This window comes from Castor canadensis, chromosome 7 (genome assembly GCF_047511655.1).
Source record: "Castor canadensis chromosome 7, mCasCan1.hap1v2, whole genome shotgun sequence".
Classification (NCBI taxonomy): domain Eukaryota; kingdom Metazoa; phylum Chordata; class Mammalia; order Rodentia; family Castoridae; genus Castor; species Castor canadensis.
The window spans coordinates 100,174,772-100,202,238 of record NC_133392.1 but is presented as its reverse complement, the minus strand read 5'-3'; the positions used below and the strand labels follow the sequence as shown (position 1 = coordinate 100,202,238).

Genomic DNA, 27,467 nt, shown 5'->3' with positions numbered 1-27,467 from the left:
GTTTAAACTGTGGCACACTCCATACGACAAGGAAGTGCTATTCCTAAAACTACTCTTCTGGCCTGACAGTGTTTGTCCTGTATGTCGCTCTTACATTATCTCTCCTTTGATAGGAGTCAATCCAAAATATTAGTGCCTAAATCTTAGGACTTGATTCAATAACATGATAAAGAGACTTGGAGCATTACCTGAAAAACAAAAATGCATTTCTAGGGGCTTTCTGAGAGTCCTGTTCTCACCATGCTGCCTGGCTCATTAGTAGGTTTCCCCATGGGAAATAAGACCTTGGCAGAGAAAAGGTAAAGCCCAGCTCACAAAAGGTTTTGTCAAACAGACTACTAACACATTTTCCATAAAACTTCAGCCCAGACAGGCAGATGTGAACCCAAAGTGAATAAACCCTTTTCCTACGACAGAAGGAACATGTACAAGGGAATTATTGACATTAAAGCAGGGGAGTACATATAAAATAAAACACTAAAGTTTATCCCTTTGTGAATAAAAGAGAAAAGCTAGAATTCTGATACAGCACCCTCCCCAATCCTTCTCCTACCTACTATCCCCTGCCAGAGTACTATGTGGCTGTAAGACTGACTTCCAGAAGTCTGTTTCTAGGTAAAAGTCTCAAGGGTTATTAAGGTGATCATTTCTTTAATGTCATACTCATGAGTAGCAAGGCAAGAACTATACTAAAGACAGAGATGTCAACCCATTGTCCAGTGTCTACTGTGTTCATCAGAGGAAGTGGGCTGCTTTGTGGGAGACAAGCATTTTATCTAAAAAAACAAACTTTCACTTTTCTGAATCTTTGCCCAGCCTAGCACTATGAAATTGCTTTATGATATCATACAAAGAAGATAAAATAAAAACAATGCAAGCTTTTAAAATTGGTTAAGAAAGTGACTAGAATACCATTCTTTTCTGTCACTATTGATATTACCTGTTTTAAACTGCAACTTTGCAGTGAATGTTCTCTTCCTCAGGAAAACAAGAATTAGTATTGCATGACTGAGATAAAGTCCCTTAACTCAACCCTTCCCAATTTGCAATGTCCTCTTCCCAGCCTCTCCCTGTCTTTTTCTCTGGCTTGAAGCCACTGCCTCGGTAAAGGCCACCCAAGGCTGACACTGAATGAATTCCAGGTGATTTCCATAGCCAGCCTGTCTTTCCCTCCACACAGCAAGTACAGTAAATAATTACAATAACTAGCGCAACATCTATAGGCTCTGAGAGTTTAAAGTTGATGACCCCTCAAAAACGAAATTTCAGTGAGCCTAAGATGGAAGTAAAAGACACTTCAAAGGGTCACGTCTAGACAACACCTTCCTGTCTCAGGGAATTGTTTGCAACCTCCACTCAGATGCAGACCAGGGAGAAGGAAAGCCCGTCAAACCTCATTGACCATAGGTAATGATACAGGGTAATTTCTTCTGATAATGTCACCAAAAAAGGAAATCCTACAGACTAAACCGATTAAGACCTCAAGGGAAATATCATATGAACAAAATTGGTTTTTGTTTTTTTCTTTTGGGAAGGTCGTGGGGAGGAAAAAGGGTTGTGGATGGGATCTTTTAATTGATCCAGACCTTTGCGAAGGAAAAGAAAATGAACTAAATCAGATATGTAGCAACAGATAGATCATTTACACATTTTCCTCACTAGAATTCTTCAATGTTTGGTTCTCCACCATCAGAAATGATGTGCCTTTCTAAAGAAACACAGCTATTTCTTTTTAAAAAAACCAAGTTGATTTTGAGTATTTTATATATTACTATATGCATCTGAGATAGAATGATACAGTACATGTCTAGCTAAACTGATTTTATGTGGATATGTAGGAAGTTTGAACAACATATGTTTATAGCATTCATTTTATTTAAATAGTGTGACTAAAGAAGAAATAAGTAGGAATTTAATTTCAGTAATTTCAAATTACGTCTTTTGTGAGTAGGTGACTTGTGCTTACTATGTTGTTGTATATTTTATTTTTAAAAGATATATTTAAATGAAGACAGAAATTTCATTTTGTGTTTTATTTTCTCCTTATGCCTTTCTCTTTTAAACTACCTTTTAAAAAGCAAGAGTGTTTTAGTTCTTTGAATGACTACTGAATTAGTGGGGTGATTTACTTTGAAGTACACATGTACATTAGTGGAGGGAGCATGACATCCCAAGATAATGAGTTTGATGATTTTTAGCCATATGCATGTGAACAGGCTATGAAGTGCTGATCTCCCCAGCCATCCCTTGGCTAAGAACATAGGCAACTTACACTAGCAAGTCAGGCAGGATTGTCTACCTACTTACCAGGCTAGGTCCCACACTATCCTGCATTGTTTGAAAATAAACTTTGCTGTACCCTCTTCTCTTACTTGATTTGAAACCTCAGTAGGCACCTTCACTCATATCTCTATGTCACCTAGGAAACATGTGACAGATGGACAGCCACTTTCCCCCTTAAGACAGCAACCTGCTTCTGCGTACTTTTCTGCAGAATGAGACTGATAGGCGATCTGCATGGCTGTTTTACAGTTGTCTATGATTCTCTGGAAGTTTGGTTTAATGAAGAGCATGAAATCATATAGCCAGCCACATTTGCTGCCTTCCTGATTAGGTATTCTGCTCTCCTTTGAGTATACTACTGAACAGTGCAATCGAGGCATCAAATTTCTAATAATCATCAATTGCTTATTACCAATAAAATGATATGCTTCTACAAGAAAACCACTCTAATTTAGGATTAGAGAAAAAGGTAATCTCCACTGATAAAATTCTTATTTGAAATTTAAAAATTGTTATTAATTTTCAAATTACTTTGTACATTCACAGCAGGGATACATTGAGAAATCCCTTTAAGCATCAGCTTAAAAATTAATAACAAAAGACAAGACTGTAAAATAGGTACAGTGTGGGGGGCAACTTGTGGAAGAGGGGAGGGTGAGTGAAGGAGATTAAGATGAGGAAATATGGTTGGTGTACTTCATATATTTATATGAAATAGAACAAGGAAACCTCTTGCAATTGCTCTAAGTAGGATGGGGAGTGATGATGGGGGTGATCTGACCAATGAACAATATAAGCCTATTTGGAATATGTCACAATGAATCCCCCTATAAAATGAATGTATACTAATAAAAAAATTAAAATAAAAAAAATTTCAGCACTTACATTTTTCTGATTATAAAAGTAATTAGGCTTTGGAAAAAAATTGAGAAATACAAAGGCATTTAAAGAAAACAAACCACACCTATCACCAACATTTTGACACATTTCATTCCTTTCTTCTTTTCTCTCCATATACTATTTTGTGTACTTTTTACTTTATATATATCATGCTTTTAATTTAACTGTATTATAATTCTCCCAATTGAAAAATCTCTTCAGAAAAATAATTTTAAAATACAAAATACTCCATCCTAGAAATATGTTATATCTTAATATTAAATTCACTTCTTTTGGATGTGTTGCTTACTTTAAATAACTTACTATTAACAACAAAAAGTTATAATCTTTGTGCACAAAATTTGAGGAAACAAGCACAAACTTTTTTTTGAGACAGTGTCTTTCTATGTAGCCCAGGCTGTTTCCATCCTCCTGTCTCAGCCTCCTGAGTGCTGGGATTATAGGTGTGTGCCGCCACACCTAACCACACAGATTTTGTTGTAAGGTCCATCCTCCTTGATTGAAAAATAAAGTAATGTTCTTTGATTAGTAGCAATAAACAAAAGTTGAGTAAAAAACATCCAGTAAGTATCTTCCTTGGGCAACTGCATTCTGCTACAATTCCTTCCAGTCTTTTTTCTTTCATTTCAATATAATTGAAATCATTTTGAATATATAATTTCCCATACTGCTTTTCTCTTCTAACATATTGGTAGCATTTTCATATGGCATTAAAATTATACTATTTATTATGTCAACGACATTAATAATTATTAATGACTGCAAATAAGTTCCAACATTTGAGTTGTCTAATTTGCTTAATCACAATTCCTGACATTTAGATGGTTTATAGTTTTTCCTTATTTTAAAGACAGTGCTAAACATCATTAAATGTAAAGCTTAGCAAGGCTTTGATATTATTTCTTTTGCATAGAATACTAAAAAAAAGAAATAGTGCATATAACATCTTAAAGCTCTCTTGTTATATGTTGTTAAGAGCTGTACCAGTTTTCATTCCAAGCAAGAATGGTAAACTAACTTCACCCTTACCAGTGTTACATAACTGTCAGGCTTGCTGAGCTAATTTGCAAAAAAGATAATCTCATTACTCTATTATTTATATTTTCCCAGATACTATTGGGTTAAGTTTTTTCTTAGGTTTCTTATCCACTTGTAAATCCTCTTAAAAACAGTCATACTTTTTGCCTATTTACTTATGGGATTTAGTATCTCTCCTTTTGAGTCATATAAGCTTATATGGAACAAGGTTATCAACTCTTTGTCAAATTTATTGTGCTAGAAAATTTATGGTTTAATACATAAGACCAACTCTATGTAACATAAAATAAACAATATTCCAAAGATATTCCCTAAAACATTTTTAATGTTGCTATTAGAATATTGTATAAATTATTTAAGAATGATCTCTCCAAAGAAAGACAACTCCATCTATATGACCACCAACTTCAAATTAACAAAGTTTAAATTGATAAGAATATCTTGAAAGTACATTAAATGCATTATGCATTTTTTTGTCATTCTGAAGACTATGGATAGCTGTAAAATTATAATTGACATTTTTTTCACTAAGAAAAGCATCGTATACACAAAGAGAGATACTGCTAGGCACATGCACTCTTAGAGCCTGTCGAACATAAAAATATTTGCAGAAAAAAAGAAGTAAAGTGTAGCATTAAGTTCAGGTTCTCTACAGCATCATTCATTGTAATAATAATGAAACAACTTTTTATATGATGAATATGGTTTTCAAAGTGGAAAAAATTACACAAAGTGGGCAAAAGTTTTCCTTTCATTACATTAATAGTCAGAAACTGATTTCAGAAAAATGCTATTTAACTCTAATACAGTCAAGATTATGAGAAGTTATTTCAAGCTTAGATATGGATATCAGGTCAATATGGATATTGGTCATGATTAAGCAAAACTCTAGAGTGTCTATCTTGTTCCACAAATATTTTCAGATTTTATTTTGATTATAATATATATATTCATGCCACCTTATTTGAATATTTTGATGTTAGAAAATTTTGAGCAAAAGCTACATTTTAAAAATCCACTTGGGGAAGGAGTTTTCATCAGCCCCCCACCCCCCCTTTTTTTTTAGATTGGTGATTCTGGGGATTGAACCCTGGACTTTGTGCATGCTAGGCAAGTGCTTTACCACTGAACTATATCCGTGGTCTGTGAGTCATTCATTTTTATAAATAAAATATATTAATTCAGCTTATTAGGAATCATGCTAGCTAAGGAATAATAAGACTTTCTACATAATCAATATCACCAGCAGTAAATATTTTGCTTGTCTAAAAGTTTTATCAAGCATATAAGTATTTAAATGTACTAGATAAAATCTTGCTGAAACAATCCTTCAGAAGTAAAGCAATTCCAAATTATTTAGATTTTTTATAGGTGAAAATATGATGTGAATTAAAGCTGATCCAGATGTTCTTTGTCAGTAATAATTTGGGGTGAGGAAATGGTACTAGGTCAGTCTACATGTAACCCAACTTCAAGATTTCATCCTAATTTCCTCATACAAAATTAGAAAACTTCCTTGTTTTCCACCCAAATTATGCCCATATTAACATTTTACTGGCTGAAAGCAGGATTATTTTTCATTGACAATATGTATTTTAAGAACTTACACTTTTTCCATGGGATACAACAAAATGAAGAAATTACCTTTCATCATTTAAAATGCAACTCCTTTGGTATGTGAAATTTTAGATGGTTTTAGGTTTATGCTTAACATTTTAATTTACAATGAGTACAGAAAACATATTTCAACCTAGAAGAAACAAAATAGAATAATTTTTAATTAGTCCTAGGCCATTTTTTTTTCTGATTTGCCTTCGTAGGAAAAAAAGTTTGCTTAACACAGCACTACGTTTATAATGTTTATAACTCATGGTGGGGGGGGGTGGGAAATTGCTAGTAGCTCTAACAATGAAGTCATGAAGTCATCATATCTGCTAATATAATTAATCAAGTAAGTAGTTAACATACAACAAATATTTGTGACCCAAAACTATACAATTTTTATCAATAGTTATAACTAGTGATCCAGTGCGGCTTTTTTTAAGTATCTCTAAACCATCTAAGTACCTCATGATCATTCCTGTTCTGTTTTTTCCTTCAAAATTCAAACATAAAACAAACCTACCTGCTTCCCATACAAGAGCTTTGTGTGTAAAGATGTGAATATCATAAAACTGCCCCCACTAGGCTTTTGATGAAACAGATGGAATGAGCTTAGAAAACAAAAGTAAAGCTTCCAACTCTGAAGGCACTATTACTTCATCTAAATACAGCTCCTTATTTAAGGTAAAAATATATCCAGTGCTAGAATGCCTCATAAAATGCAAAAGAAAACAAACTAAGCTCTTCATTTTAGTGTAGACTATTTGAATACATTACTTCAAAAAATTTTTAACTTTGTTATTGTTGTCTCTTTACCATTGACCTTAAACAGTTTGGAACATATTCCTTTTCCTGTTTTTGATAATACAGAGGAATTTATATTAAAAATTAATAGTCTAAATTATAATACTAAATTGTAATGCCCAGATGCTAAAAATGACATATAATATTAATTAATATGTATAAGGATAATTAACAAGTATAAATATTAACTGTACTTATAACCCTATACTTACATCATCTAATATTATAGAACTCAGTTATGATTGTTTAAGTGTATTTGGTTATGAGAGCCAAAAATACATATTCTAATCTTTTAAAATTCTAATCTTTTTAAACATAAATAGTATTTCAATGTTTAAAAAAGTTTGAGCCAGGTGCTGTTGGAAGGGTGAGATAGGAAGGATTATGGTTGGAGGCCAGCTGGGATAAATAGCTCACAAGATCCCATCTCCAAAATAACCAGAGAAAAATGGACTGGACACATGGCTCAAGTGGCACAAAGCCCTGGTTCAAACTCCAGTCCCACCAAAAAAATTAAAAAGTAGCTCACCAAAAGGTGGGTGCAATAGCAGAGCAACAAGATGTTATGCGTGAATATTGAGGGTCTTTTCATTTTATTTTCCCTTTCTCTCAGATCCCTAGGAATGCTTTTCAAAGGCAAGACTTGATTAAAGTATATCCTAGGTGGATCTAACAATAGATCTAATTATTTGGCTGAAAGACAAATCATAATGGCATTTTTCCATTACATTTTCATCAAATTGAAAGATATGAAATAGTTACACATGAACATTTTAAATAAGTCAAATACAATATTTATTTGCAAGCTTCTTGATTTGAAATAGAGAATTTTTCTATACTTTAAGTTTTACTAAGAGGGAGAAAACTAATACTACAGGTCTACCCTAAAAGGATAGGCAGTGAGCATGTTTAAAACTGCATATACTGGCCAGAAACAGCTTTTTTTAAAAAACATCCATGAGGGTAAACACAACAAGGGGATTAGACTTTGATCACATAATAAGGCGAGAGCACACAAGGTAGGTATGAGGATAGGTGAGACACCCAAAAAACTAGATGGCATTTGTTGCCCTCAATGCAGAGAGACTGAAACAGATACTTTAAAGCAACTGAGGCCAATAGGAGAAGGGAACGAAGAACTAGAGAAAAGGTTAGTTCAAGAAGAATTAACCTAGAAGGTAACACACATGTATAGGAAAGCAATGCAAGTCAACTCCTTGTATAGCTATCCTTATCTCAACTAGCAAAAACTCTTGGTCCTTCCTATTATTGCTTGTACTCTCTCTTCAACAAAATTAGAGATAAGGGCAAAATAGTTTCTGCCTGTTAGCAAGGGGGGAGGGGGGAGAGGGAGAGTGTGGGAGGGTAATGGAGGTGGCAGGAGGAAGGGGGAAGAAATGACCCAAACATTGTATGCACATATGAATAAAAAAACCCATCCATATTCTGGAAAAGCTCTAGAATTACTAGTCCATATATGTCTTTGGCTAATTACTTATTGCCACAACTCCTAGCTATCAGAGAGCCTTGAGAGTGTCTAAACTTTATATGAAGAGATTGATATATGACCCTAATGAACCTGGACCCAAAAATAAATAAAGTCAGGTAAGTCCAGCGCAGTCCTCCCCCATAATTTCATACCCAAGAAATTATTTCCCATGCTAGGGGAGAATTACAGACCTCTGTACTTAACCTCCCCATTGAAGACCTGCAAAAGCAGAATCTAATCCAAAGAGAAGCAAATACCTGAAGACAGGAGATTTTTACTGTACAGAGTTTTACATGCACCTGTCCTCCAGTAGTTAAAATAGTAAGAAGGCTCTGGATAAATGCAATACCTATGAATGATAGTATGAAGTTCTCAAATAGCAGAGCTGAAGCACAGCTAGTTTTAAATTTGTGGCTGGCAAATATCAGTAATGGATAAGTAGCCCATTGCATTTCATCATTTTTAAACTCTCAAGTTGGAGTTTTAATTTCCTCTCATTTCCGCTAAGGCAGATGAACATTTTACAAGTCTTCACAAAAATAAGCAATAACTAGGCTTTAAGACACAAATGCACATAAGTTTGCTGTCTTTAAAATTTTTTAAATTATCAATGTATAAGAATTTGTTTTAAAATATTCATTTTCTTAAGAATAAAGGGGAAAAGGTAAAAAAGTAACCTATGAGTGAACATAAATCTACATAAGCAAACAAGGCATGGTGGTATGGGGTGTGGCAGATGGACAGAGAGTTCCAGATCAGCCTGGGATACATGGCAAGACCCTGGCTCAAAAAGAAAAGAAAGAAAGAAACAAAGGAAGAAAAGGAGGGAGAGAGGGAGGGAGGGAAGAAAGAAAAATGGCATATATTAATATTAATACTAACTCCAAAGCAAATTCATAGGAACATATAGGAGACCGTTTAAAATTTAGTTAGAGAGAGAGAGAGAGAGAGAGAGAGAGAGAGAGAACTGAACTCAGACCCTGAATCAACAACTCAGTTATATATTTAGCATCCCAAAAGTACTTTTTTTTTTCCAGAGGTACTAGAATTTGAACTCAGGTCTTCACTCTTGCAAAGCAGGCGCTCTACCACTTGAGCCACACCTCTAGTCCACCAAAGTATTTTTAAAAGTAAAAAAAAAAAAAAATCTGAAACTGGTGATTTGGTAGTTACTTAGAAATACGTTCCTAAAAATAGAAACTTCAGCTACATCATGACCAGCAAGTCAGTTTATTTATTTTTCTCTGACCTAAACTAGCAAATGAGCTAGTAGCTAGAAATAAATGACAGGTATATAAAACATCATTGTAAAATAGTTTTGTAAATACAGTCACTCCCCCCTATCATTTACTGTCAACAATGTCTGAAAATATTAAATGTTAAATATTCAAGAAACAAACAATTTCATAAGTTTTAAATAGCTCTTATTATAGTGTACTATTTTAGTTGTCTACTTTGTTATTTGTTATTGTTGTTAATCTCTAAATGTGCCTAATTTATAAGTTAAACTTTATAGGCTATAAATGTAGATGTATAGGAAAAACATTGTATATGTGGGATTTGCACTCTCTGAAGTTTTTGGCATCCAATAGAGATTTTAGGAACAAATCCTCTGAGGATAAGAGGCACTCCTCTAGCAGGTTTCTGCTGAAAATGAGATATAGAATAAACGTGTAAGATTAAGCATTCTGAGATTTGCAAATGACTCCCAAATCAGCAATTTCTAAATTGCATTTGCTTTGAGCTAGTTTTAAAAAAATTCCTCCTGTCCTGTAGACCATCAGGTTCTTAATATTGTTTGTTTTTTAAATAGAAACTAAAATTATCAGCTCTGTAGGGTCATTGCCTACAGTAGGTAAGTAAAATGTCTTTCTCCCTTCCTCACTGTATTTTCATAACCTTCAGGGTTTGATTATGAATTTATTCAATAATGCAACAAGTACTTATTGAACTGCACAACAAATGAGATAAAGGAAGAAGAAATATGTTTTTGTAGTCTTTTCACCTAAGAATTTTACTGGAAGAACATGTATAGTTAAAAATTTTATCCTATCATGTTTTTGTTCTTGTTTTATGCTTATTAATTATTGGCTTTATTCAACTTGAGGCTTTGGAAATTTGCCTATGTCTATTTTCGAAGTTGAATTGAATTCTACATCATTAAACAATCAGACTTTGTAGTTAACATAGCTAATAAAACCAAAGAAGAATTTTCTTTGGAAATACTTAAGAAATACTTAGAACGTAAGAAACTAGTTTGGAGAAAAAAGATTTTAAAATGGTATTATTCTACATTAGAGAACTCATTCATAAATATTTTTGTGTTGTCATCTATTCCCATTTGTGGGAAAACTATCTGTAGAGTAAGTTATTTAATGTCCATCTCAGCAATAAGGGATGAGAAAGGATTTTGTCTGTCTTGTTTGCGATTTTCCCCCAGTACCCATCACAGTGGCTGGCACACAGCAGATGCTCAATAAACGTGCTGAATGGATATCCATAAGGTCTTTTCTGATTTCTTGCTGTCAAAAAGCAAAAAAGGGTCTCCTGCTGCTCTTATACTCCATATTTAATGTTGAAAGCTTGATTGTTTTTCTCCTAACAACAGTAATTAGGGCTGTCAGTACTACATACACTTTTTAAAACCTGTCCCACTTTGGGAAAAAGCTTTCGTGCTATGTTTTCCTTCTCCATGGAAGGGTTTAGACTGCTTTCTGAGCAGGCTTGACAGTGAAAGGAAGACCAGCTCTTAGCACAAATTGGTTGTAAGAAACAGTTAACCTCTGCAGCAATGATGTCTTTCCAGTTCAGGCAGGTTCCATCCCATTTGCTATGTCACTGGGACATCCTCTAGTATTTGGGGACCTCATCTCACAGTCTTTAGAAAGTTACAAAGCATCTTACTTCCTAGGTTCCATAGTCTACCAAACATACCACTTGAATTTAGGTAGGAATTAAGATAGAAACCATTGTCAGACACTTTAGCTAATGAGCCCTTACCACCGTGGCTTTTTGGTTGGTTGATTGTGTTCAGAATGTCCCACACAATTTATGGTCTAGAGATTTGTAACTTACCTAACATTTGCTTATTGCATTTTAGAAAACATTTTTTCCATCGAATTTAACCAGTACAATGATCCTATAAATTAAAATAAGTTATTCCAAGTTTTCAAACAAAAATTATTTTTATCCCCATTTGCCAGGTAACAACTAGGTCACAAAATTGTTAAGTAGCAGACCTGAGTCTTTAAACTATAAGCACAGATTTTTGTTTTAGAAGGTGAACTAATGCAGTGATAACCTTCCTAAGTGTCTGGTCACTCCATTTTTTAAAACCAAAATCAATTTAATGAGCATAAGCAAGGTATTTCACAGATCCCTCTCTCCCTATTATATTTTACTGGCCCCGTCCCACATTTATATCAATACCTGATCACTAAAATTATTTGTATGGAGGTCCCATGAAATGGGATGGTCATTCATTCACTTATCCCTTCATTTGTTCAGCAAACTATTTGAAGCCCTAAAAATCTCAAATTTCGGAAGATATGTTCACTATATGCAGGAAATCTTTAAGCTGTCTAGATGGGTAAACTCTATGCTACTCATCTAGACAAGGGAACAGACAGAGGAACACACAAAGTGCTACCAAGCAAAGTCAGGTATTTAAATTACAGCGTAGGAATCAGATCTTGGAAGTTAAGTCTTCATCAGTCTTTCACTTTGGTTTTCAAATGGCGTCCAGAGCATGCTTTTCAAAGCTTAAATTCTAGGTCCTTAGGAACATTCTGTCGTATGGAATGATAACTACAGATTTAGCTACAGGCTAAGCTCAATTTATTACAGATTGGTGTTAAAAATTAGTGACTGTACTTTAAAAGAGAGTGTAAGGCTATAATTCAACCATAGACTTAAGAATGTTTAAACAGATCTTCACTATTTAACAAAAAGTAGATATTTTAAATGCCTTATTTAAGCCAGGCAATGGTAGATTACTCCTGTAATCCTAGCTACTCAGGAAGCAGTGATCAGGAAGATTATGGTTCAAACTCAGCCCTGGGCAAATAATTCGAGAAACTCTATCTTGAACATACCCAACACAAAATAAGACTACCAGAATGGCTCAAGTGGTAGAGTGCCTGCCTAGAAAGTGTGAGGCCCCAAATTCAAACCCCAGTACCACCAAAAAGCCTATTTCTAAGGAAATTTAAATTGTTTTATAATTAGATTAAAGCCACTGCAAATGTTTTATTTAGCACCAAGAGTGTACCATTGTATTCTAAATACACATGCTCAAACTGGGGAAGTTGAAAAGCCACATAACCAAAATTTAATGAAAAGGAACATGTTAGGTTTTCTATGTATTATCTAATACTCACTAAGATTCTAAATAAATAAAAAGTGGGGATTGGAAGTGTGGCTTAAGCAGTAGAGTATCTGCTTTGCAAGCAGGGAGCCATGAGTTCAAACCCCAGTCCCACCAAAAAAACAAGGAAGGAAGGAAGGAAGGAAAGAAGGAAGAAGGGAGGGAAAGAGGGAGGGAAAGAAAGAAAGAAAACTAAAGAAAGCATGAATTATATATTTAAAACTATTGATTTATTTAAGGGTCTCTGGCTTAACTACAACATGAAAACTGTTTGGATTTCATATGTGTTGAAATGTATACCAGAAGTACAAATTCAGTCCAAGATTATCATGTAGCAGTTTTGCATTCAAATCTTGAAACTCTTAGTCTCATGAATCATTAGGAAAAGAGCTAATGGAGGTGCTGACTGTTCTTTGTTATATTACCTTTAACCCTGCTCAGTATATCACCTAAGATGCTCTTAGTGGAACGAAAAAAAAATCCAATTCAGTATAGTTTAAATCATAGAGATAATAGGTTCAGGTTAACAAAGAGACCTGTTTCCCAGTAATGTTTTCCTTTCTTTATTTCATTTAATTAATTAATCATTTTGGAGACAGAGTTATGCTATGTAGCCCAGGCTGGCCTTGTAACTCTCTGTGAAGCCCAGGCTGGCCTTGTCCTTGAAATCCTCTGCCTCAGCCTCTGCAGTGCTGGGATTATAGTCTGTATCACCAGACCTGGCCTTCTCCCAATTTTCTGAGCTTTGCCCTCCTCCTTCCATGTATGTTTCATCCTTGGGTATTTCCTTCATGGCCACAAGATGGCTACATTTACTACATTCTCCCTGGTTTATACCTAGAGAAAAATAAGGATACTCTAACATGTTCAGAATCAAACAAAACTCCCAAGGATCATTTTCAATTTGCAGTCTTTCTTTATTCATTCTTTCAACAAACATTTATTGACCACCTACTGCATGTCAAATACTAATTCATTGGACGTTCAGCCATGAACAAAACAGAGTCACCATTTTATGGAGTGTAAGTTCCTGTACCCCATACTTAACTCAATCATAGTGAAGTGAAGGATGATTTGCTTTCATTAACTCACCATTCCTGGTCCTTGGGTTAAGGTCAGTTCCCATGAAATCACATGGCTACTATACAATGGTACAGTGAATGGAGTGGATGTCAGGCAGCAACTGCAATGTTTACTGCTCTCATGTATTAATATATTGGGGATGGTTAGCGATAGTGATGTAGATTCATTTATACAAAATTCTATAAATGTAAAATGCACATGCACACACAAGTGTTTAACATGGAAATAAAATATACTTTGGGGGGGAATGGAAGAAAGTTTTTGCAGTCATAAAATGGGCCACAGACCCTAGTCACAGATATGATGAAACTTTTGTTAGTCTCTACCACTACTGAAATGCTGACTACCTAAGAAAAATTAGTCTTGTTAATGCTTTGCCACCAAATATGTTTTGCCAGGAAATATGTTGGAAAGATTTTTTAAAAACTGTATACCTTTGGAAACTAAAATGTCATCCAACTCCAGAGAAAGTCTTACAGGGTGTCTCAGTTCCTTTTAGTCTCTTCCAAGGCCTTAGCTTTCTTCTGTAATTTTAGTCCACTGCCTTGCAAAACCCACTAAGGAGACCTGAAAGAAAATGGCCATTTCAGTCCAAATCCATTATGACTACCAGGAAGCAAAACAAAACGTAAAAATCCATGCAATACTCATAATGTATGAGAAGTCTCTTGCAGTGAAGGACACAAAATCAGAGTGAGCTTACTGACAAATGATCTATACATCACATTCCGTTTGTAGTACTGACTCATCAGCATTATTACTGGGGTTTATTTAACACCAAACTCTTAGATCTCAGAGTTACAGTATTAGTAGCATAACAGTATGCCATTACTAAATAATGAAGCAACTGTCCAATGCAACAAATGTGAGTGCTCAAAGAAAGAGAAACCACTTCTAGTCTAAGTAAAAAAGCTCATGGAAAAGGTTCACTTAAAGCCTTTAAATTAGGCTTGAAAAGTTGAAGGTGCAGTGGAAGAATGGAAAAGTGTTGTTTGGGAATTTGTAAATATCTTTGATTGGTGGGAGTGAGCTGATTATCAACATCAGCAATTAGCCAACTGCAACAAATGTTTGAAAAATTCGGAACTGCAAGATTTAAAAACAGAAACTCTTAATCTTTTTAATTCAAATAATTTTGAGGAGTTGTTTTGCTTTAGGGGATAAGTGCCATTGTCTTGCTCTTATGTTCCAAGTTTTGAAGAATAACATTAAATATATTTCTCATTTTGTTAGCCCTGGATTCATACTCTGAGCTGGAGTTGGAATTAACTTCTCTTAAGCCAATTTGATTAGCTTTGAAAAAGAAATGCCTGCTTGCTAGTCTAGAGACCAGAATTCAACTTCAACCTCATTTTAGCAAATAAGCTATGACATGATGGAACCCTAACAAGATATAACCTGAAGAAAAATTTCTCTCTGGAAGACTGTCATAACAAGGTTTAAGAAATGCTCTTGAAAAATCTGTGAATAGTGGCTTATCACCAGAAACCAAACAGATTTTCAGTTAGGTAACTTATTCTGATGATCCTTATCTCTCAAAAAGATACAGGAACTGGGGTTTAGAAAGTAATGCGATTTCCTCAAAGTCATCACACAACTAAAAACTAAACAGGTTGAAACTAAAACACAAGTCAGCAGGCTCCAGCTCTAAAATTCCACTTCAGCATTCTGTCCTTCTAAGAAATAAATAAGGAGTTGACAAAAATGGAGAGAATCAGAAATTATATGTCTGACAATAGCCAGTAAAAATCAACAGATGCTATAAACAGACCTGTGAATATGATGAGGCAAAATAAAATGTAATAAGCTAAGTGCAGTGGCTCAAGACTGTAATCCTAGCTACTTGGGAGGCTGTGCTCAGGAGGATTCAGCTTGAGGCCAGCCCAGACAAAAAGTCCCCAAGCCTCTATCTCAACCCATGGTTGTACTCAGTGGCACATGCCTATCATCTCAGCTACTTACAGAAGCACAAATAGGACAATTACCCTCCAGGCTGGCCTAGGTACAAGTAAAACCCCATCTCAAAATTAACCAACACAAAAAAGGCTGAAGAAGTGGCTCAAGTGGTAGAGTGCCTGCCTCACAAGCATTAAGCTCCAAATACATCCCCCAGTATCACCAAAAAAAGAAGAAAGATATAATACCCACAAGGCAGATTTATGCCAAAAACTATGTTTAAACAAAAAATAGTTAAAATGAAATGTTTCCTCAGGTGTAAAAGACATGCAATTAATTAATTGATTCAAACAAATGATTACTTCTTTCTCTCCTGATATTTTCCATCAAATATAAAAGAAGAAAACTATGCTTTACTCTCCAAGGTTACAGAGATAGTACCTAAACTTAACCTTGCTATAATTATTGTAAGTGCTTAAAAAACTTTACAGCTAACTTTTCATTGTAAACTCACAAACCTTTCTGCAAATAAAAATTTTCAACTTTTAAAAAGTTATTCTAGTAAGCTGTGTATCTCCAATGTATTTGTGTAAAGTAAACCCAGGCTTCTAGTTTGAAGATAATTAATTCCCAAAGCTAGCAAACACATGGTGAGAAAACAGCGAATATTGACTTCAGTTATCCATAATCTTGAATGGTAGTTTCTATAAAATCTTCCTCTCACCCCCTCATCATCTGTAAAAGTTTTTAGAAATAAAAAATTTTTATTTTTTCTGGAAAAGAGCTGTTTTGATTTTTTTTGTAGACAAAAGGAATCACTGAGTTGGAAGATGTTACTTTAGCAGATGTTTCAGGAACAGAAAGTTAATGGTGTCTCACTCCTGAAAAAGCACAGAAAGTATAGGTTATCTCAAAGGCCATAAATTAAAGCTTCATAGCCTGTATGAGACAGTTTTCTTTTGTTTCACAAAAATGACAGCCTCTAAAATGTTAAAAGAGATGCAAAGTATTGCAATGAGATCCTCTAATACTTAATCAATTTAAAAACCAAGGTATAGATAGAAATCATAGAATTCAAGAACGAACTTTCTGTATTTTTGTCAATCTCTTTAATGGATAGGGAATTTTCTGAGCACAAGGACCACCCATGTCTTATTTTTGTATCCCCAGCACCTGGTACATTGTGGATGCCCAGAATATGTTTGATGAATTAAACTCACAAAAATGTGTATAGTTTTCTTTCAATAATCATTGACATTTGTTTTGTGACTCCCCCTTCCCCCCATACACACTTATTTTTTTTTTACTGATGTAACTGCCAAGGATTTTTATTTTAAAGAAAACACATCTAGTTATTTATTCCCCCAATCCTAGGTTTTATAAGACTATAACCATGAACTAAATATGTGTAGGAAAAGGCATTAGACCTTAAAGAGGCGCACAGAAAATTGATGCAGAACTCCAGATTGACTAAATCAAGTTTGTTATTTTATCCATTAAATAGTCTAAGCAGATTAATTGGAACCAGATATATGAAGATTCACAAGGTTTGCCTTTTAGTAACATTGGTTATTTTAAAAGAAATTTGTAGGTTACATTTCAACACATCCAAATGAACAGTTTAAGGAAAATGTAGACGTTAATAAATAATTTTCAAAAATCTATGTTGGTAGAAATGTTACGAGACTTCTTCCTATAATAAACTTTATCTCACAATAACAAGGTACTCAATTCCAAATCCCTTGTATAAATAATGCCAATTACCCACATTACCATGGATACATTTTATTTAGAAATTAAGTACACTAAAATGATTATTTGTTTTCCTAAATAAACAAATAGAAAGAATGACCCTCCATCCCTAAGTAGTTATTTAATGGACACACCTTCTATCACAGTGTTAAAAATCAGTAAGGGCAATCTGCACAGGAAACAACTGAAAGAATATGACAATCTGGCTTTGGTAAAGCTTAATCAAAGGAAACTTTTGTCAGTTGAGGAATATTGATTTTTAAGCATGAATGTCAGAAGATTATTAACCCAAATCTCTAGGTGCTTGTTTCTGGGTTTATCCCAGTAAAATATCATGAAAATTAGCATTTATAAATCTTTACTCTGGTGTCCATGTATTGGTTGTAAACAAAATAGGTCAATGTATCAACTGAGCATTGCATTCTAGAAAAGATACTTGAAAACACACAGTCAATACTCTCTTCTTCAAGCCAATTCCAATGTATATAGCCAAAAAATGATACTTACCTGAATAGGTTTTGAAATGTCATAATACCTCTACTTTAAATGCCTCAGAAGGGAGCAACATTGCCTGTGTTAGCATTTCATAATAAAGTGAGAAATCTTCATGCGTGGCCACAACATTAAAACAAAAACAAAAAAGCCCTCTTTAGGTAGACTCGTGATTCTCCATGTTACATTTAATATTCATTTACTAGTCACATTATAATATCCTTATACTTTATTATTTTTCAAGTCAATTATTACACCCTTAGAATAATGTCAAAAATATAAATTCCTACACTTAATATTTATAATGGAAAAATACATGAATCAATAGAGCTATACTGTAGTTCCCAATAGCCAAGTTCAAATTTGTGTGTGTGGATGTGTGGAGTAGTTGTTTATTTGGGTGATTATTTGATTTTAATTTAATAGTTCAGCTTCCAAATATTTTTCTCTTTCAACATCTTTATAATTTTCATATTGTTCCTCCCCTGCAACACTTAGCTCAACTGCTGTTGACCTGGGCAAATGTGTTTCTGATGTCTGTCAGCAAGTACAAAAGCATAATTTCATTAAAGTGTATTATATATGCTCAGGACTGAGAGAACATTATAAAATGAAGTTTGGCTAAAGTTCAACTGGGCATCAAATAGCACTGGCAAGAATTTTCTTAAACAGATGGTGTAAAATCTTGCTAACACAATAGCGTGTGCTTAACACAGGAATACTATCAGAAACAGATGTGCTCCAAATGACCATAGTACCAAACCGAAACAATAAACATGGGATATACATTAAAAACGATGCCCTCGCCAACTGGGGGAAAAGCAGTGACTGAGCAAATGCATGTCTTTGTCAAATAAGAAATGCTACCGATATTCCTTCCAGACTAACGTTGGCATACAAATATTTTCTCTTTGACTTTCCCCTTATGCATTGGTATTAAAACTCTATCAAGGTGACCGAAATTAAGAACATAATTTTTAAATCCACATTCAAAAAACTAGTACAAAGGAAAATAAATCCCCAATTTAATCTAAGTGCCCCTAGCCCCATCCATCATTTGGCACAGGAAATATTCTCATAGACACAGAAACACACACACACACACACACACACACACACACACACACACACACCACTTCTTTTAGAAGAACTGTACACATGTGCTTAATCAGTTACAAGTATTTACCCAAGCATTAAACAACTGTATTAAATGTACCAAGGGCTAGGCAGCTGAGGCTGGCACAGTAACTAAACTGAATAGAAGACATCCCTGGGGAGGTTCTCCCGGAGGCTGAGCCATTAGGGAATGATGGTCAGGCCCAAGGCCTTGCAGGCCTCTCTCTCCAGAACCTGGCTTGCAAGCCTAGAAGTCACACCTCCACCCAAAGGATGTAGAGTCCATGAATTCACAGCTCATTCCAGCCTCATCCGGAGCCTGCCCACTTTATGAGATATCTCAGGCACAAGTCCTTCTGGCCTACTCAGGCCTTGCCCCACAGCAGCCTTGGTTTTTGTTGTTGGCTTGGGTTTTTGGTTTTCCTTCTTCTTTTAACAGCTTTCTGAGGGGTGCTGGGATGTCTTCTGGACTTTTGAATTTTTAAGCAAGAATTACCTACCTATTTAAAAGCAAATATGGTCGAGGAGAAGGGGGTTTAGGGGTGTAGAAGGTCTTGGGCCTTGGGTGTCCTCCAGGCTTTAACTTTCTCTGGAAGGAAAATTCTTAACATCCTCTGGAAGCCAGATCTGATTTCAGGAGAGCAATGTTTTGCATTTGAAACCAAAGTGTCCACCCTGGGGTCGCCCTCGGAGAGGGCTCTAGAAAAAGGTGGTCAGAATCAGGAGGGCAATGAGACTAGCCTGACTCAGAGCCTGGCTGGTCAGCATCTGGGCGCTCAGAACCCGGACCATCCTCCCTGAGTTTGGATTAGTGATGAGATAGCAGGGTCCCAGTCAATTTTCTGATCACAGCAAGCTTCCAGGGACTTGCACTGGTGGCCAGCCCTGCGTACACAGGCCTTGGAGCCACCCTAAGCGTCCTGCACAGTGGAAACACCGGTGGCTTGCAGTGGGCGGCTGCCCGGCTGGGGCGAAGGCCAATGGGGCTGAAAAAGAGAAGCCTGAAAGCTGCGGGGACCTGCGTGGCTCCAAGGCAGTTCTTAGGAGGCCTCCAAAGGCAGGCGCTGACCACACAGTACAAGCCGCCCAGGGAGAGGAAGGGCCTCAACCCCCACAGGAGGTGGCCCGCGAGCCTTGGGCGTGGGGGTTACCAAGGAAATGCAACAATATTTATGATCGCCAAGCTATGAGAAAGTGTTCGTCCAGCACGCGATCTGTCCCCCTCCCCTGGCAGCCTGCGGTCCCTAGAGTCGTCCTGCCGGCGCCCAGGCCGGAGTTCCGCACCAGCATCTAAACTTCATAACTGAAGTGGACTGCGCTCAGGTCCCTCTAAACCTCCTGTCCACCCCCAAGACCTTCTACGAGAATTCCCATTTCTATTATTCCAGGAGAAAGGGAGGGACTAACCAGTCAGGAGGGGAAACTTTTATACCAGGGAAGTTTCTCTCTCACTCTCTCTCTGTCTCTCTCCCGCTCTCTCTCGCTCTCGCTCTCTCTCTCTCTCTCTCTCTCTCTCTCTCCTCTCTCTGTCTCTCTCTGTCTCTGTCTCTCTCTCTCTTTCCTCTCTCTCTGTCTCTCTCTGTCTGTCTCTCTCTCTCCTCTCTCTTTCTCTGTCTCTGTCTCTCTCTCTCTCTCTCTCTCTCTCACACACACACACACACACACACACGCGCGCGCGCGCGCGCGCGCACGCACACACACACATACACACACACACAAACTCTATGTGTAGGACAATGGTGAAAGCTTTGGTATGTGTTAGTCCAGCCTCTGTTGTTGACTTGCCCTGTGAATTTAAGGTGCCTCCATGAGCTTCAGGTTTCCACATTACTATGTCCGTGTAATAACATGTACCCCATAGATGAGGAGGAGGAATATATGTGACAGTGAATGTAAAAGCTGGGTAATGCTAGACAATAGAGGGTTCTTCTTATGAAAAGTATGCACATTCATCTCTAAAAACAGAAAGTCATTTTAGGAAAAAAATTTATCTCTGCCTGAGGGAGGGGCAGTTTAAAGAAGCAGGAATTATGGTTTAGTTTATTGCCTATTTTTTTTCCATCCTGATCTCTGAAAGACAGATTTACATGGATTGATTCAGAATTTCTTAAATGAAAGAGGTTTCCCCATACACACACTTTATTCCTAAACATTGATGCAGGCAGGAAGGAAAGAGGAAGAAACATTGAAAGGTATATCTTTATATATTAAACTCTTCAAAGGAAACTGATATCTTTTGTTTTGGCATTGAGACTCAAAAGCAATAATGAATGATAAAGTGCTGAGATGGGTAACATATTATTTTTCAAAAGCAATGCCAGGTGACCATGCCCTGTTGAATAAAAAATTCCTATTGTAGCCCCTCCTGACAAAGGACCTTCTACTTGACCAAAACAAGTGGGACAGATCACTCCTAAAAAAATGATTTTTTTTTTTGCCACATTTGTAAGCCTGCTGCAGCTACAGCTGAGTTTGCAAATCTTATTGGTGCATCTGCAGAGAAAACAGACAGTCTTCAGGATAAAGCCCTGTTGCTTTCCTCTTTGGTGATGCAGAAATTCAATACAGTGGGAAGCCTCTTCCAGCACTTCCAGTACTTCTAGGACTTTAGGATCCCAAGCATCAACTTGCATGGACAAGAGTCCTGGAAAAAAGATTTGTCCTTGCTCAAAATGGGCTGGGCTGGGTCTGGGAAGAGACCTGGTAGAGCTGCCAGGCACATGTGACTGTGACCTGGTTCAGGGAACAGACCTGTCTGGCTCAAGAACTATGAATTCATTTCCTTCTGGGAAGTCTCCTTCGCATTCTTCATTTATGTACTGTACACAAGGGTGCATCTCCTTTCCAGGCCAGGAGGGTCCACATGCAGCAGCACCCATCTTGACTCTGGATCCCCTTCTTAGCCTGGAGCAAAACTTGCGTCAACATCTGATAACAAGCACAGCATTCCTATGTGTTCAACTGGGTCCAAAGAGGCTTACCCTCTATACACACTTCTCTCTCTTTTTTTTTATTCATTTATTCACATGTGCATACATTGTTTGGGTCATTTCTCCACCCCGCCCCCTCCCCCTCCTTCTCCCCCCCCCTCAGTTCCAGACAGGTCCTGTTCTGCCCTTATCACTAATTTTGTTGAAGAAAAGACACAAGCATAATAAGAAAGACAAAACATTTTTGCTAGTTGAGTTAAGGATAGCTATACAGAGAGATTCCTAACATCGCTTTGGTGTACCCATGTGTTACGACCCACTTCTCTTGATCCAACATGTTCCTACAAAGATCTTCTATAGGCTCCTCTATAGACAGAGGCTCAGACTACCATGTCCTCTTTGATACTCAAAGTAGGTTTCCAATTTAATTGCCTGCACTGAGGTCTAAGGAACTGGCAGGAGGGACCCAAAAGAGCCATGACCACTACAGCATCCACTGGATGTCATAAGCCCCTCATCCTAGATGAAAAGTGGAGCCCAGAATTGCCTCAATTATTGAGTCAGAATTCTCATCCCTTCCTTACCTAGGCTTTTCAAGGGATTAAAAGATTCAGGTCCTTCCCAAGAAGTAGACAGTGCTGTATGAAGAAGGCAGAGAAAGAAGTGACACTCTCTGTGTTTGCCAGCACACTCCTTCTTTCTGTAATTCAAAAAGCAAACCTTTATTGTCCAGTGCCAGGCACAAAACTAGGTTTCAGAGAATCCAAACAGCCTAATGCTCCTGTCTCCAGGTCTTGACACCCTACATCAGCGGGAACACCTATTGATAGGGTCAACTTCACTCATGTTTTTGTCAGGAAAACTATTTCTAAAGGTTTCTTTCCAGATAGGTGATGGAGGGTGAGCTAGGATGACCTTTGAGCAGACTGACCGGGGACTGCAACCTCTTAGGACTCTAGAGTTACAGAGTTGGAGAGTTTTGATCAAGGCAGAAAGGAAAGTTCCAGAAGTGAGGGCAGTCCTTTGGACCTCTGTCTTTGTGGAGATTGAGTTGCTGGTTGTTCAGTCCGGGACTTAATTCACTCACTGAAAGTAGACATCAGATTTGGTAATCTACAAAGAAAAGGAGAAAGAATTTAGTGCTGATTTGATTCAATGCCCTTTTTCCTTTTGTGACTATTGTATTCCATACTCCATTTCCATGCTACTTAACCTTACCAGGGTGGCAGCGGAGGTGGGAAGGGAGCACTCTTTACTACCAGATACTAGAGTCTGGTGGCTGCTGGGGAGGTGCAGGCAACCAGAAGTTGCAGGGAGATGAGGCTCATGGCTGGACCACCTATGCTGGAGCCACAATTCAGTTTGCCATTAATCTGTTAACTAAAAGTGTCCTTTTGTGAACCCACTGAAAAGAGTTAAGTGGTTAAAACATAGCGAGGTGCTTAAGAGTCGTGCCTTTGAGTTACATGTTTGGGTACATGGGTGCTCTGGTAAAATATGTCCTTGGTCAAGTTCAAGTAGAATTGTGCATCACAGCATTAATGGGGCTTTTGACAACAAGCAACAGCTGATTATTACTGCAACTTTCACAGTACTCACAAGACTGAAGAAACTTAAGGAAATCCAGGAGCCAAGTATTTAAATGTGCCCCTGAATTAACCTGTAATGTAGGAGAAGGTAAAGTTGTGCATTGAGCAGCCTGGTCCCATGATGACACCCACAGTAGAAGAGGCTCCAGGCTGATGCTCTCTTCTAGAGCCTCAGGTGCAGCTGAGGGAAGTGCATCTGACTTCAGCCGTTGGGTCTGGGGAACCAGATCAACTGGGATCTTGATGGATGCCTTTGCTGATTCTTTTACATCCAGATCTCTCTTGGAAGGCCCAGGAGAATGTGGGAGGAAAGGAAGAGGATTTGATTGTATTGACTCAGAGCCCACTGTAGGTGAACACATCATTTTACTTATATAACTTCCAAGTGGTGTCATTTCATTTTATGGATGATAAAACTGAGATTTTTAAGAAGCTAAATTCCTCAAATTTTGATTACAGTTTTACTAATTTCAAATCCTGTATTAATATATTAAATAACATGTTGCTAACTTTTAAACTCTGAACTCCCCATAAAGGAAGGAAAAAAGTCAGCCAAGGAAGGAAGGAGAATGACAGAGGACAGGATAGATAGAAAAAGGAAGAAAACATTGCTACAGCTACAAAAACAAGTCTCCCTTACAAGAAATCCATATAAAAAATTTAACTTAATTTTTTTTTTTTTGCTTAACATGTTTTACAGCTTTTCTTTTTTTGATGAAACCATCATTTCATATGATACATAAGATAAGCCAGAAAGGATATGGAAGTGTGGCCGGCCGGGGGGAGTCATAGACACCAAAGTTGTGGGCGGGACAGCTCGGGCTTGCTGGGGCTCAAGGTTAACATTGGTTAACACCAGAGCGGCGCGTGCCTGTATCAAAATCTTATCGAAATCCTGGAATATGAGGCCCCTATGGTTCCCGGTATCCCCACTCCCCACCCCAGAAACAGCGTCTGGCGCCAGAGTTGTTGCGCTCAGATCAACTTTGGCTTTTCCACCACCCTCGACGGGTTTTAATTTCACGTCCGGGAATCAAGAGGGGTGGGGTGCGGGGAAGCGAATCCTACGCGGATTGGGTTTCCATCCTCCTAAATTAGTGAGAGTCAGGCTAGTTCTACCCTGTGTGCCTAGAACGTGTAGGAAAATGCGACATCAGGAAGAAGTTAGAGTTGAATTTTTTTTTTCTACACCTTGTAGCTTGGCTTTTGCAGAGTAGGACAGAGTTCTGTAGAAATGTTAGAATAGAGCTTCCACCACTCCTGCTGGGTTATTCGTTGTAAATGACAATGCGTACATAACCTGCAGCTCCAAACCACAGGCGTGCTTAAGGCGAGGTTGTCGGCTTGGAAATGTCACAACGAGTAAATGCTGTGATGTACTTTTGCGTTTCCTGCTGTACCGTTTAGTCCAGGACTGCCCCAGACCGCTCCCTCCCCTAATTTCACGGCTCCTAAATTTATTTCTCCATCATTTCTCCTATCAGGCAGGACACGCTTTTCACTTCTTCCGCAGCTGACCTGGAGAGTTCACCCGCACTCTTGGGGGTAAACATCAACTGAAAAGAAACACCAAGTCAGCACGTATGCCTTCTGGTATGGAGAACCTGGTCTCTGTTTTGGGACCATCAGAATTGGTCCAGACCACTGACCTCGGATGACTCATTTGACTTTCCTTAGAGTTAGAGGCGCCCCGGAAGGGTCAAGTGCAGGAGGCCGGGTCTGCGCACCGGTGCGTTCCGAGTGTCCTGCTCGCCTTGGCCTGCAGTGGGAGAGAAACCAGTAGGTTCCAAGACAGAAGTATCTGCCACTTTTCCATGACTTCCACAGCCTTGAATAAACGTGCCTTTCCCTTCTTCCGCCCACCCCAAAACTGGATGACAAGATCTAAAAAGGAGACTGAAATTTCTATTTCTCAAGCTGAGCATGTTTCCAGCTCCGCGACCTCTGAGAGGTGACGCGGGTTCTAAGCAGCTCAAGTTTGCCGAAAGAACCTCTAGAAGCTATAGCCTTCAATCCCTTTCCAGACAAAACTTAACAATAGTTAGTCGGGGTGGGCAAAAAATAAAAAGATGCCTGCTCCCAACTCTGAACCAAGCGTGGCATCCACACTTTTAGAGCGCTCTTGGCTGCGATTTCACCTTCAGGCATCGGAGGAGTTGCCACCAGAATTAGCCAGAGGCTGATCCTTCTTTGGAGCGCGAAAGGCTCCCCTACGCCTACCTCCTTCCACAGTCTTCAGGCAGGCTGTGCTCCCGGCGCTGTACTCAGGAGGCTGGGGAAAGTGCGGTGCTGCAAAGGTGGGCCCGGAGTCCTGGGTGCGCCTTGTGTGACCAGGTGTTCTCCCAGGTCCCACACATCTGACCCAGGCGAGTTCTGACAAGCGAGCGGGAGAGCTGGGAGCCCAAGCAGGCGATGAATCAGGGAGCCTGAATTCCACGCAACTTTCAACTTCAGTTCCTTCCAATGTGTGCTCAACGCCGGGAACTCAGAGGCAAAAGGTTCAGTAGTGAAGTTGGTGGGGACTTTCTCTACTTAAAGTAATAATTTGCAATTCGAATCTATTGCTTTTAAATATCGAGTTCCAGAGACCTTTGTCAATGCAGGCTTAATTTCATCCCACTGATGAAGGATGTTTATAAATGGCGCCTGCGGTGCGAGCCGAGTGTGAAAATACCAGTTTTATGCCTTTTGATAAGAGTTACCGTGGTGGAAGTCTTATTAGAAGATTACAAATTTCTCAGCAGCTCACGGCCCAATTAGGCAGCTCTTCGGTGAGTGGAAGCTGTGGGAGTTGGGGTGAGTTGGTGTTTTCTCCCTCCATCCCTGAACCTCCAATCAAGGCCGGCTCTAGGAGATCCTGACCCCTTCCCTGCCCCCTCAGGTTTTAGGGAGACACACTCAGGGCTTTCCAGCTTGCGCAGGAGCCGCAACCCCTGGGACAGAATGTATTCGGTAGTCTCCCCGGTTCTCTCTCTTATACCCATCCCTTCCTTGGAAAGGGCCAAGGGATCAGGGGGATTGGTAGCACTCCTCCTCTCCATGGGCCTTCAGCCTCAGATTTTCATTTGAAGAGAAGTGGCCACCTAGAAATTTTAATTGAACTGGTAGGAACCAGTTCAAAATGGGCTATTCCTTTCCCATCTGCAGACACACAAGATAATTTCCTTCCTCCTCCTCCTCCTCTTCTTCGTCTTTTCTTCTTCGCCGTTCAAAATTGGTGTTTGGACTGAAAATCCTCATTACGAAGATTGTCTTAAAATTCTGAATTTTAGCTCAAGCAGCCTAAAATGGGAAGCAGTAGGCGAACTTTTTCTTTGCCAGAGCCCAGAAGCAGCGTAGGTGAGAAGCGAGGTGAGCCCTCAAGGAACCGGGCCACTGTGCAGGCGCCATACTTTCTCAGGTTCGTCTCTCACAAGGGGTTTGGAAATCTCTGGGCCCAAGACCTGCGGGGCGCTCAGCCTTAACATAGCAAATAAACTGTTCATCCCCTTCGCCCACCTCCACACCAACCGCAGCCAAAGACTTACAATTCCGGCAATGCAGAAATCCACTCATCTCCCGGAGGCCTAGAGAGCAAGCTGGGTGCAAGCAACAGGCCGCGGAAAAAGGTCCGCGTCTGGCCAGGCTCCTGGAATAAAACGGACGCCAGACCAGTCTTCTAGGTCTTCTGCTTATGTCTGACGACCATCATTCTTCCCTAACCCCAGAAGCCTTTAAAAATGAATCATCTCCTCCACTTATGCAGAGATAGGAGCTCTTAGATCAAGATTAGTATTTTGAAAACCTGATTGAGAGCTGACTGATTAGGCGAGGGTGGGTGGAAAGACCGCATAAACGCCAGCGCCCCCGCCCTACTTCCACCAAACAGCTCTAGCTCTCTCGGCTCCTCCAAATCGCCCGCGCAAATGACTCTCTATAGCAGTCAAATAGTATTCCAGATTCATTTTGCAAACCTTCACACAAAGAAACTGTAATGAAATCTCCAAACTGTACCTCTATTTTAAATTCTACTTTGTGTAGTATCTTGCTGTATACACGGCCTGACTCTTTCCTTCCATTTGGAAGAGCCACCTTGAGAAGTATGGTATTTCATGGGAAATGCGTTATGTGGATCCCCCTCCCTCAAA

General features: G+C 38.4%; 1 long non-coding RNA gene across 1 annotated transcript; it reads right to left on the bottom strand.

The window, feature by feature from the left end:
* Window positions 1-22,012: 22,012 nt before the first annotated feature.
* LOC141424655 (uncharacterized) lies at window positions 22,013-26,725 on the bottom strand. Its single transcript, XR_012449522.1, has 3 exons — window positions 25,561-26,725; window positions 24,990-25,099; window positions 22,013-22,864 (listed from the first exon to the last, which is right to left on the bottom strand). It is a non-coding gene; the product is annotated as an uncharacterized lncRNA (long non-coding RNA).
* Window positions 26,726-27,467: the final 742 nt, after the last annotated feature.